General features: G+C 34.4%; 1 pseudogene; it reads right to left on the bottom strand.

The window, feature by feature from the left end:
* Positions 1–10,229: 10,229 nt before the first annotated feature.
* The window catches only part of LOC114086895 (dnaJ homolog subfamily B member 6-like), a 30,877-nt pseudogene continuing 27,299 nt past the window's right edge, over positions 10,230–13,807 (bottom strand).

Below are 13,807 nucleotides of genomic sequence, written 5' to 3' on the forward strand. Positions count from 1 at the left end.
TTTTAGTTTGAGTCCATCTCATTTATTGATTCTTGATTTTAATGTATTTCTGTATATCAGTGACAAATCCTCAGAAAGGAAAATAAGGAAAACTACTTCATTTGCAGTAGCCTCTAAAAAAAATAAAATACTTAGGAATCAACAAAAGAGGTAAAGTTCTATATAATGAAACTTACAGAACCCTACAGAAAGAAATCAAAGATCTTAGAAGATGGAAAGATCTACCTTGCTCTTGGATAGGCAGAATTAATATTATAAAAATGATCATACTACCAAAAGCACTATATAGATTTAAATCAAAATACCAATGACATTCCTCATAGAAATAGAAAAAGCAGTCATAAAATTCATATGGAAAAATAAGAGACCCAGAATAGCTAAAGCAATCTTTAGCAGGAAGAGTGAATCAGGTGGCATCACTATTCCAGACCTTAAACTATACTATAGAGCAATATTAAACTGCCTGGTATTGGCACCAAAACAGACTGGTAGATCAGTGGTACAGAATAGAGGACACAGAAATTAACCCACATAATTATAGTTATCTTATATTACACAAAGACACCAAAAATATGCATTGGAGAAAAGATAGCCGCTTCAACAAATGGTGCTGGGAAACCTGGAAATCCATATGCAACAAAATGAAATTAAAGCCCTATCTCTCACCATGCACAAAACTCAACTCAAAATGGATCATGGACCTAGAAATAAAACCAGAGAACCCTGCATCTATTAGAAGAAAAAGTAGGCCATAATCTCCATCATGGGGATTAGGCCCCAACTTCCTTAATAAGACTCCCATTGGTTTCTAAGTCTTATTTAATGTCACAAAAATGATCCTTTTATCAGTGATAGGTTTCACAAATAACTTTCACTTCTCTGGGATTTGCCTTTTTTTTCTCATAATTTTTTTTTAATGAAAAGATATTCTTACTTTTATTGTAATGCATTTTACCAATTGTTTTCATTATTGTTAGTGTCCAGCATGTGCTGCTTAACAAATCTTTATCTTTTACCCAATTTTTTATTTTCAACTTTTGAGAAAATTTTATTTTAGGTATGTCTTTTCTTATTCTATTTTCTTCCTCCATTTTAATTAGCTTAGTGTTATTGTGCTACTTTACAACTGTTATTGTGGTTGCTCCAATACAAAAACCTCTTTGATTTATCAATGCCTAATATAAAAAGAGCCTTCACCTCTTCCTCAAGTGTACAAAAGTTCTAAATTATTTTAATATCATTTATCTCTCTTAAAACAGTGCTATGTACAGTAATTCTCTCTACATTTTAAATCCCACAAACTTTGACAATTACAATTTTATCCTATTTACCCCCCATGTTAATTACTCTTTCCCTTGTTTTTCACTTTCACTTCTTTTTCTCTATTTTAATTGATATTATTTTTAATTTTTTGAAGAATTGGCTGTATTTTTCTTTTAATAGATAATAAACTGTCAGGATTTCTTTGTCTAACTATGTCAATTTTTAGTTTTAATTTTTAAAAGCTGTTTTTCTTGGTATAGAATTAAGTTTTTCATTTATTTTCTTTTAGCACCTTGAATTTAGCATTTCATTATGTTCTAGCTTCCACTGTATTCATTGAAAAGTCAGCTTTAAGTTTAGTTGAATATCTATTGCAGATAATATTTCTTTTATTTCCCCCTGTGGCTGTTTTGAAAATTTTAGTTTTTGCTTTTCAGTGATCTCACTATTGTGTGCCTGAAAGTGTGCTTTTGTGTGTGTGTGTACCTATTGGTGTTCATTGTTCATATTAAAATCATTGACTAAACTCCATGTTTTGTCCACCTAGCACTGAAGTCTGCTGAAATCTCAACTAAGAATCAAATGAAGGTTCTGCTGAGCTCCTCAGTCTCTCACCTGCCTCTTCTGAATTGGATGATATCTCTTGGAGAAAAGTAGCACCGGCTACTTTTTCCAATTTTTTTCCCAACTTTTCTATAGTTCTTCACTGTTTTATCTCTCTGGAAGAAACAAGAATATAATCAATACAGTTTATGAAGTCACAGAATGGTATTGTGAAATGAATTATATTTACATTTTTAGAAAGGAGAACATAATAAGTAAATTATAAGCTATTTTCCTTTAAAACTTCTATAGATGCAAAATATAATATAATGCGTTTATTTTAAAATGAATCTTTAAATGTATAGATTATGACTGAAAAATTATTCCTGAATGTTAATAATTATCTACTTTTGAATTTCTTTCTGAATTATTTGTAAGTAAGGATATGTATATCACAGACATTTTGGTAAATCCTAGGGATAATTTTTCAATGTGATTGTGTTTTTCCTAGTGGCCTACGGCAATGGCATCTGCTCTGTTATGGTTCAGATCTAGACCATCCCCCGAAAAGGCTCATGTGTTAGAAGCATGATCCCCAGTGCAGCAAGGTTGAAAGATTGGTCTTCTAGGCAATGATTGGATCATAATGGCTCTAATCCCAGCTCTGGATTAATCCATGTAGCTGCATGGACTACAGAGAAGTGGGACCTGGTTGGAGGAAACAGATCACTGGGACATACCCTAGAGGATATATCTTCTCCCAGATCCCCTTTTCTCTCTCTTTCTGTTTCCAGGCTGCCATGAGATGAACAACTTTCCTGTGATACACCCTTCTGTCATGATGTTCTTCCTCACCTCAGGTCCAGAACAATGGACTGAGACCTCTAAAGCTATGAGTCAAAATAAACTAAGTTGCACTGGTCAGGTATTTTGGTCACAGTGACACAAAGCTAACACATGTTCTCACTTTGGAATTTAACTCAGATCTTCAGTTAAATTGAACTCAGTATACTTAAAGCAAGTTGTGAGAGGAATTTTGGAAAGAAATATACTGCTGAATTAATAATTTAGTATATCTTTAGAAGTTCATTTCTCACATGTGATTTCCATTCAGTAAATTGAATAATATATATATTTGTTTTAAAACTATTAAATTTATATTTCTAAATAAATCAGTAGAGGACTTCAGTAACTCTGCCTCTAATACAGTATATCTGTACAGATCTGTATCATTTTTTGCTTCTTCTGTTTCTGTATCTACTTTTCAGACAGTTTCACTTCCATTGTATTTTGCCAACAAATTAGAGAAAAATCACTTATGATAAAATAGAAATAAAATGTAATCTGAGGATTAATGGCATATATCTTTGCATTCATTTGGCCTACAACAAACACCGTACCTGGGTGAACTTGATATTGTGAGAAAAACTCTGCTTTTGACATTTATTCCTTCTGGAGAGTCACTTCATATATGTCCAAAAATATTAAGTGCTTAATATTTTCTAAACTTGTTTTCCCTTCAAAGTAAGTAAAACATTTGGCAGATTTATTGAACTGTTGATACAGCATTATGCCTCAGGGAAGCTACAATCTTTTCACTAAAATGCTTAAAAATAATGACAGTTCACATCCTTAGTCAGGGCTGAGAATGCATATGAGGTGAGGATGATGAAAAATAACCATGAGAGTGTACAGAATAAAGGTCTTTGAGAAACTGGGAAGTCAAAATTAGCCAACTGCAGGGATAAAACATTGATCTTTAACTGTTAACTTTTGGGTTAAAACTATTTCTTCTACTGTTCTTTTCTCTATTTTGCAATCAAAAGGAACTGAATATTTTAAAGTTTAATTTTTCATATTTAAATCCAAATTCCCCATGAGGGGTCATAAGTAGGCCTAGCAAGTGTTTGTTATTAATCTTTGTTTAATAATTTTGAGGTATCCATACTCTTCATCTTAGATTGCATAATTATTTGTCATATGTAACACTGTGGTTTGTTTAGAGAGCTACTACCTGATTCCTGACTTACTATGTTCCCAGTGGGTTGTTCATACACCAGCTGTTTGGAGTTCAGGACCAGTTTCAGATGGAGTTAAGTTCTATGTATTTTGCATGTATTTAGTATTGGAATTTTCTTGTTTAGAAGTTAGCTTTTTTCCTTTAGAAAATTGACTACTTAAGGTTATAAATTATGTTCTTTTTAAAATTCATTAAGGATGTTATACATAGCATTCAGTCAGTGCTTAATAAATAATAAATAAATCCACTAAAAAGTAAGTTGTGGTTGCAGAGTTAGTGGTAGTACTCTACGACATAAACACTAATGGCATTAATCTGTTGGTCTTGAGAGCACAGCCTCTGTACCACCAGAAAGAAGAAGATAAAGTAATGAAGGGAATTTCCCCTCTAATTTTCTGGGGAAAGTGCCAGTATAAATATTATCTTGAAATATTTGGTGTTAGTTTTTAAAATCACCAGCACCCCTTCTATGTTCTTTTATCAGGACCTAGGAAACATACTGGTAGTTTCAATTAAAATTTACATGATATGGCTTTTCTAGACCTTTAATTTCAATCAAACATAAAGTGAGATTGCAAAGCATCAATTATGTAAACTCATTCTAGATTTTGAAGTTGTGTAGTTTTAACATTTATATAAGCTACTCAACAGCATTATAAAATTTATCATCAGTTGTGTTTAAAACAAATTATGAATCCACACATGCAAAGATGAGTTCAAGCTGTATGAACATCTTTAGATTACAAAATATAAGCAATAAATTACACTGTGAGATTTATTTCTTAAAAATGCAAATGAATCCATCTGGAAAATATGATAAAATCCTAGTAATTTGATAGGAGAAAGAAACTTGGAAAGCAGTAGTCACTTGGAGTCTTGGTGAATAATGGTTTGTACAAATTAAAAATAAGCTTTCAATTTCAGAGGTCGGTAAATGCATCTTATGCTTATATATAAATTGAATATGATAAAACCTACAGGTTTAGGCCATTCTCTGTATGTTTTATAGTTTAGATATGAAGTGTCCCCTAATAGCTCATTTGTGAGAGAGGGCAAAAAGGTTCAGAGTTGAAATGAGTGGGATATTGGAGGTTTAACCTAATCAGTGCATCAATCCCCTAATAGTAATTAACTGGATGGTAACTATAGGTGGGTAGGGTATGCATGGAGGAGATGGGTCCTTGGGGGGCGTGTCTTTGTGGTCCTGGTGAGCACAGCTCTCTCTCTGCTTCCCTGTTGCCATGTTCTTAGCAGCTTTCCTCCTTCACACTTTTCTATTATGGTGCTCTGCTTCATCTCTGGCCCAGAGTGACAGAGTTGACCAACCATGGACTTAACTTCTGAAGTCATTAGCCAAAATAAGCTGTTCCTTTTCTATGTTGTTCTTGTCAGGTCTTTGGTCACGGTGATGAGAAAGCTTACTAAGACTATGATTTTAAGGGTATGGTTTCAATTTGGGTCACCTATGCTGAGAAAGTTTGGGTGAACTGAGGGAAATATTGACTAACTGAAAAGAGATAACAGGAATACTTATGTCTCTGAAAGAAGCAACTTTGGAGGAAATATTCAAGATATAATATAGTCTAAATTACTTAAATCAGTGAGAAATGATGGCCCTCCTTATTTCAAGGTAGGTTATAAATAACAGGAGCAGCAGCAACAGCAACAACAAAAGTTGTTTAATTTTCTTTGAAAGTACTATGAAATATAGAAGCAGGAGTTGTCTAGCAGAAATACTACTTGACATCTTCAGAAATGTAATAAGAAGTTTACTGGTAAAATTGTACACTTGCCTGGAGGCATTGCAGAACTTTGTCTACTGAAATATATAAATAAAATTCAATTTAGAATAGCAATGTAAAATTCTCCTACAAGTAATACCTTATCATATTTGTAACTTTTCACTTATCCTGTGTTAAATTGTCTTGATCATCAGAAAGTTGTGCTATTAATTGATCAGTTTAATTGATATAATTTTTTCTTGGTATGCTTTCCTCTCTAATTGGCCAAGCATCATTAAAGTAACAGAATACCTTTTAGAAAAAAATCATTAAAGTCATTAAAGTAGTTTCCTATTTATATCAATAATCTCTCTCCATAGCATCCAATTTTAATATTGGAAACACAGGTGAAAACTTCTTTTGGATAAATCATCATTCAAATTCCATGGTTATTTCTTTTCTTTTAAAATCCAGGTATGCTAAAACTCTTGAAAGAAAAACATTTTAAAAATCAATTCAAGTCATCAAAATATTGAATTAATCAATCTCAATATTTATACCTTTAATCCTAGAATATATACTTTTCTACATCATCTTAGATATAGCAAATAAATCTATTGGTGACAGTTTACTTGCACCTGTTCCATAATATAATCAGATAGGAAGAAAGCAAAGTTTTCAAAGCTCTTGGAAAGTTTGTTAGCATGCTTCAAAAAAAACAAGTTTGATGTTGCTTCTTCTTTATTGTCTCTTTGGATCCACATGTTTTTAGACACCCTAGCTAATCATCATTCTTCTCATCCAAGTGAGGAACTGATGTTTTCCACTTCCCTAAGCAACAAATTGTTAGTAGATTTTTATCTTTCCTTATAAGTGATATTATTATTTTAAGACTTTTCCAAGTTAGTGGAATCCTTTATGTCTTCAATAAGTTTACAGAGCAAAATTTACATAAAGATCAATGTCTCTTTTATGTTTCAGGTTTATTCTTTTATCCTGTGATACAATATTATTCAAACAAGAAGGGTTAATAGATTAGCAAAAAGAGGTAGTTATTTATGTAATATAGGCCTCTAAATACAATTTCTTTTATTTTATCATGCTTATGAATTATCTCTACAAAATATCAATTTTTCTTTGATAATCCATTAACCTTTCCTACTTGAATAATATGACTTCTTACATCAGCCACATCAATTCTTGAACCAGAAAGTGATTTCTTTATAAGAAGAAAGCATGGTAGGTTTTGCTTCTCTATTGTTTTGTCAAAAGTCTCCAGTTTGAGTTCTGAAGGCTATTCTTATATTTTATTCATTCTGCAGTTATCAGATATTATCTATTCAGCATATGTGAAAGGTGAATATTTTAAATAGTTTCATATGTTGAAATCAAAGAGGAAATATATTTATAAAGAATATTAGAAAACCTTTAAGTTTTAGACTTAGTTTATCTTTTGTTCATCATTTAAGTCATAAAGAAGAAAAATCTAACAGTAGAAATGCATATTTGGTGAAATTATACTTTGATACAGTTAATGATTTAGTAATAAATGTCTAAAGAAGAAATTATAGTTAAAAATAAACTTTAATTTTGGTTTGTTACACCACAAAATTCCAAGTCATTTAGTAAAAGAGAAGTGAAGTTCATGCTTTGAAGATCTGAGAGAGAGCAAACTAAGAATAATTAAAATATCTAGCCTCAAGGGCTTGGGATATAGCTCAGTTGGTAGAGTGCTTGCCTCACATACACAAGGCCCTGGGTTCAACTCCCAGCACCACAAAAAAAAAAAAAAAAAAAAAAAAAAAAAGCAAAGATAAAATATCTAGCCTCAGAAGTGCCAAATATTTGGAGGTTATGGTCTATTACAAGTCTGATTTTGCATGTATGTAAGTAGATTTTGATATCACAGATTATGTTATCAATTATATTGTAGACCTACCGTGTATTTCTTTAGCTATAAACATTTTGGGAGCAGTGGTCAGATTTTGGATTTTTTACTCACCTGTAAATCACAGTTCTCTGCACATAGTAGGGGATCAATTAACTGATACATTCACAAATACTAATGTTCTGTTCTTAGGAAAATTGGGAATGTTAAGGCACATATTCAAAGAAAATGTTAGTTACACAACATTATTTTGAGCAAATGAAGTGAGGAAAACAGAAAAACAGGAGGCAGCAAGGGAAGATTTAATGAGATATCTCCTGTCAGGCTCTGTGTTACAGAAAACACAGCAACAACACTCAAAGAACCTGCCATGATCATACTGTTCGTCTTCTACAGGAAGAGAATGAAAATATGTCCATTACGGTGATGATTTTCCAGTCTTGGAGTGTTTTGGAACTTGATGGGTTCTTTTTTCATACTTGGAAGACAAGTTGGAAAGGATTCTGGAGGAGATTAAAAAAAATAGTCTAGCAACCCATCAGGATTTCCTAGACTTGTTGAAAGAGAAGAATTTTGAACTTGGATTCACAGCATGTGAATATTGGCATTCACTTCATATGACATTCTTAGTTACCTTTTAAAAAAAACTGCAACTCTGGGGATTAGGCTTGGCTGTGTTTACAGAGAGAGGGATAATAGGACATAAAGAATTATACATAGAATTATAAAACATTTCTCCAGAGCTCATTTTAATGCTATGAATGTGATAAAACCATTTTTCCGGAACCCAACTGTGAATGTGCTTTTACCATAATACAAGAGAAACTAACCAGGTAGGACTCATTTTATTGTCTTCCAGTTGTCAAAATGAAGAAGTAAGAAGTGGCAATTATCTAGGCCATTTAAGACTGGGATATTTCTGTCACTTTATATCTAGCTTTGTAATGCCAGTCCTTCTGAGGCTGAATTTGCAACATTCCTCAGGCTTATAAAGTAATATATTTTCCCCTTGAAATATATAGTGTTATGGGAGAACCCTTTAACTCTTTTTCTTCTCCAAGAGGTCTCCATGGCTGTTTGATCTTGGCCTTTATTTGCCCAAGTCTCCTTGGTGTGTAGGGGGAGGGAGATGTGATCATATACATGGCTAACCCATCTCTCCTTCAATCCTCTGACATCTAGATGCCAAGAGGGAGAACAAGATCTGATTTGCTCTTGGACAGGTGGCAAAACTGGTGGCTGCAGCCCTGAAACCTTTCAAGAGGATCCTGCCATTTCTATGTTTGTTATAATGGTTTTTAAAAATATGAATTCAGAGGCTGATTATTTGGAAGAGTACAGTTTTACTAAATGAAGACTTGTTCTGGAAACCCCCATCAGTGGCAAGCCTGACTTTTTTTTTTTTTCTTGGTATCAAGGATTGTACCCAGGGCACTCTGAGCCACATACCCAGCCCTATTTTGTATTTTATTTAGAGACAGGTTCTCACTGAGTTGCTTAGTGCCTCACCATTGCTGAGGTGGCTTTGTACTAGTGATCCTCTTGCCTCAGCCTCCTGAGCCACTGGGATTCCAGGCATGTACCACCGTGCCTGACTAGGGCTGACATTTTTAATGATCTGATTCCTTTGTCTCAGTTCATGTCTTGGGTAGAAAAGCAGAAAGGTTATCTACTGGCCCTGTGTAAATCCAAACATGTATTATATTAACCTTTGATAATATACTTGAATTTTTAAGAAAACATAAACAACCCATTGTGTTAGGGTTCTCCAAAGAAACAGAGCCAATAGGAGATATGCACAATCTGCCCTCTGCAAGCTGGAGAGTGGGGAACTGTTAGGGTCTGTAAACAAGTCAAGATGGTGCCTGGCATTTTGCCAGAGGGAGTGGTTTGTGAAGTAACACCATCGAGCCATTAAGTGTGGAGATTCCTTATTGGTTGACTGCTGTATCTAGTTTATGTTAATTAAGATAAGCTGTGTGTAATGTATATATACCCCTCCTGTCCTACAATAAACGGCTCCCACTCCTGCTGTATCAATGTACACAAGTTGCTCCTCAGCCCCCGGCTATTTTGCTGCAGCTGGACTGTGGCAGATGGTGGCCCATACTGGGAGCCCCGGGACACTCGGGGGTAAGTGATGAGAAAAAAGCTGCCCGTCCATAGATAGGATGGGAGCAAATCTGCTCGTCCCTAGATAGGGCGAGAGGAAAAATGACCATTTCGAAAAAATGGAGAGGATTGATGCAGTATGTTTATGTCTTGTTTTGTCTCAGTGTATTGTATTGTCTTTGTGATGAAAATATGGAAGGGGTGTTATGTAAATTGATAAGGGAAAGAGGCACCCCAGTGGAACCAGGAATAGTTAGGGCATGTGTTGATGGAAGCCCGGGAACTCTAGTCAGAAAGAAGAAAGTTTAGAGGAGGAAGGATTATCAGGAAAAAAGTTGCAGCAAAAGGCTATTACTGAATACTTTTCGTTATCAGAGCGTGCGTGAATCAGCGCGGCGGCTGCCATGTGCGCGAGCCAGTCATGGTGCAGCAAGGACTTTCCAAGCAGCGGCAGCGGGCTCTTCCTCGCCCCCTGCTCGGGGAGTAGGACGCCACTGCAAGAGCCCAAATACAAACCTGACCCAGAGGCACAGTCTCCTATCCTACAATAAATGGCTCCCACTCCTGCTGTATCAATCTACACAAGCTCTTCGTCACTTCCTGGTTAGTTTGCCCAGCCAGCTGGGCTGCGGCAGGGAACTATACCCCTGTGGTATTTAGGGAATATTGAGTATACCAATACTCAAAGTCCTAGGAGCTGGAGAGCTGATGGTCGAGATTCCTGCTGGAATCTGAAGGCCTGAGACCAGGAGTTCTAAGGGTAGAAGAAGAACAGATAGATGCAAATCTTCTCACCTTCTACATTTGTGTTCACTTGGCCTCAATCAGTTGGATGATGCTTACCCACTGAGCTCACCCACATTGGGTTTTACTCTGATTTGGTAAGTTTTAGCTCCTATTAATCACTATTTATGTAACTAAGTGATCACAGCTCTTCTCTGAGGTTTATTTCTTCAGCTGAATGCTTATCTCAGACTTCAGAATTCATCATAAAAAACTTGGTGTTATTCCATCCTGTTATCAGTAATATGCTAGTCCTTTTGCTTCTTACTTACTTACTGAAAGGTATTAACTGATCAGTGGAGTGTATTTCTATCTCGGCCCTTTCCTAACATCAAAGTTAGATACAGTATTTATGTTTTCCCATAGCTCATTTTTCATGCTCTGAGTTCTGTTAATATTAGCCTTGTATTTTGTGTGGGAGAAACTGACTTTATGTGTCAGTTTGGTCTGAGTCACAGCCCTGCAGATATACCAAGATTTGACATTCACGATTTCTCTTCCATCCCTTAGATGTTAGTTTCATCTTTCTGAAACTCTTATAATACAATAATTCCTGGTCTTTCAGGCCTACTATGGATATAAATATTTTAGTTCATGGATTAAATTTTTCAAACTAATTATTTGAATACAGAAAACAGTAGCTTCAGAACTTGTTTTTTGTGGAAGACTTCTTAAATTTTTGTCCTACTTAGCATTGAAAAACACATGTACTTTAATAAATAATATATACTTTACACATTATATAAATATCATTCATTAAGCTTTGTCATTCTTATCTTTCCTATGTCTAGATTAATTAAAAACTGCAGTAAATCATGCAACCCTGTGTATTATGTCAAATAGAAATGAATTCCGGACGTTATCACTTGTTTATTTCTCATTAACCTCTAATCCTATTTCTCTTATCAGTTCAAACATCTACCCTACTTTTCAAGTATCTTGAATCAGCCCTATCCTGTTCAATGGATGCTGTCCACCATGTTGGACAGTTATGGGAGAGCAGGGACTCTTCTGGCATTTTTTGCTGCAGTATTTCTGGTGTTTTTAAACACCAGGGGTCTTAAAATGGAAGGTGACCCAATGAACTTCCATCTTCTTTGTAACAAAATATTTCTATATCCTAATTCTCTTTCTGCCTAAAGTAATTTCTATTCTCCTTGGCATGCAAACTTTCCTTCCTTTGCAAACTCACAGCTCTTATACATTTTCAATTTCCTTTTTCCTCATTACTCCTTTCTATGTTTACAAATATACTTAGGTCTTTCTGAAGATTTAGCAAAATAATGATGTGTATGTCTTATTCTTCTTTTCATATGGCAGATTCTCAATCAAATACTAAAACTATTCCTGATGCATAGCCACAGTTGCCATTGCATTTGGCTCCTCTTATACTCCTGAATGTTAGACACCACTAAGCAGCTCTCCCTCACTGGAAGTCCCTAGTTTTTGACATCTGTGACCTCACACTGCCAAGTCTTTCTACCCCTTTGGTACCTCTTTGTCTATCTATGCTTGCAGTCCTTTGTGGATCATCATAAGTACTCTCAAGCCCTCTGTCTTTCTTAACACTATGCCATTTTCTTTTAAAAATTTCATCCCCTGATGAGTTTAAATACCATCATTATGTGGATTACTTTCAAACACATGTCCTTAAGTATGAGCCTTATTCTTATATTTTTAATTTTATAAAACATTATTTATACTTCCTGAGTATTCCATGGACACTTCAATGCAATATTTGTAAAAACCCCCTTTCAAGGAAAATAAGCAAAAAAAAAAAAAGCAACTTCCCTTGTATGTATTTCTATTTATTTCAGTAGCATCATTTAAAGTACTAGACTATTCTTATTGTTGATCTCAACGGTTTTTATTTGTATACCACATATTTTTTGCATGAATTCATGTGATCTTTGTAATCAATACAGTGTGACAAACAGATTTTTTTTTGTGTGTGTGTGTACCAGGGATTGAATCCAGGGGTGCTTAACCACTGAGCCACACCCACAGCCCTTTTTATTTCTTATTTTGAGACAGGGTTTTGCTAAGTTGCATAGGGCCTTGTTAAATTGCAAAAGCAATTTATAATTATATTTAATTATAATTTCTTTGGTTTGGCTTTGAAATTGTGATTCTCCTGCCTCAATCTCCCAAGCCACTGGGTTTATGGGAGTGCACCACTGTACCTGGCTAACTATTCTTTATATTATTATTAATTTCTGTGTTTTTAAGTAGTCCCATTTTCTTAAATGGAGTGGTTTCATGGAGAAACTAGTTAACTTATCCAAGGTTAGATGACTTGTTAACAGAATAAGGCCTAGAAATCTGTCCTCTAATTAAATTTATCATTCCTAGTAAATTTCCTCATGCTGCAGAAGAAATACTACATTTAGAATTAGGAAACCTTGTGGTTTAATAATGTCTATTATATAGTTTTAGCATGGCCCTTAATCTAATGCCTTAATTTTAAATTAAAATACAAAATGAGAATAATAACCTTGCAGTAGAGTTACAGGTATTAAATATAATATATTTAAGCCATATGGCACATTATTTAATCATCCAGGAAATACCTACTATGTGTCAAACAAACCTGTCAATGTACAAGGGTACTTTTAGGAACTAAGACCCACCAGTCAAAAATACAGACAAAATCTCTGCTTACTTGAGCCCATATTGTAATGTACAATTAATGAAATTTTTATTAACATCATTGTTGCATTTCTTCCATGACTATTATTTTTCTTCACAATTAATCTGTCACCATATCTACCTCTTCTTTCTTGCCCTCTGGCACCTATGATTTTTGATCTGCAGTATTATAATTACTTCGGTTTGGCTTGGTTCCTACTACCTGTAATCACTCTCAGTGTGTCAGGGTACTTAATAGACACTGCACTTTGCCTTTATGAGCACTCCAGGGACTGTTTTCTAGATTTTTAGAAAATCTAGTACTATGTCTTAAATAAATGTCTTCATAGCCCTGTTTTATACATACTATACCCCCAAAAAGCTTTATTAGTGATAAATGAGAACTGGAAATTGTTTTTCTATAACTCAGTTCTAGAGGCTATCTGTATCTCATGGTTTAATTGTCTCATGTTTTCAAGTTTTGGAAGAGATAATCATTGGTCTTAATAGATAGGTCCCATTTTACTCAATGTCTGAACAACTGGTTAATCATTTATTAAAGTAAAAACAAGCCTAAGTTTAGGTTCAGATTCTCTCTCTCTCTCTCTCTGTCTCTCTCTCTCTCTCTGTGTGTGCATGTGTGTATGTGGTATAGTACCTGCTCAAATTTCCCCCTTTCTGTTGTTTATATTTGTAAAGAAAAGACAAGAATAGATAAGAAGAGTCAATTTATTTATTCTTTACTTATTTCCTAATGGACACAGCTTCTCTCCTGAAATTTTCTGTTTCAAAAATTAAGTATTATATTCTGAATATAGTTAAATAAAGGACAGTAACAAGATAAATTCA

The sequence above is a fragment of the Marmota flaviventris genome, chromosome 6 (assembly GCF_047511675.1).
Source record: "Marmota flaviventris isolate mMarFla1 chromosome 6, mMarFla1.hap1, whole genome shotgun sequence".
Lineage (NCBI taxonomy): Eukaryota > Metazoa > Chordata > Mammalia > Rodentia > Sciuridae > Marmota > Marmota flaviventris.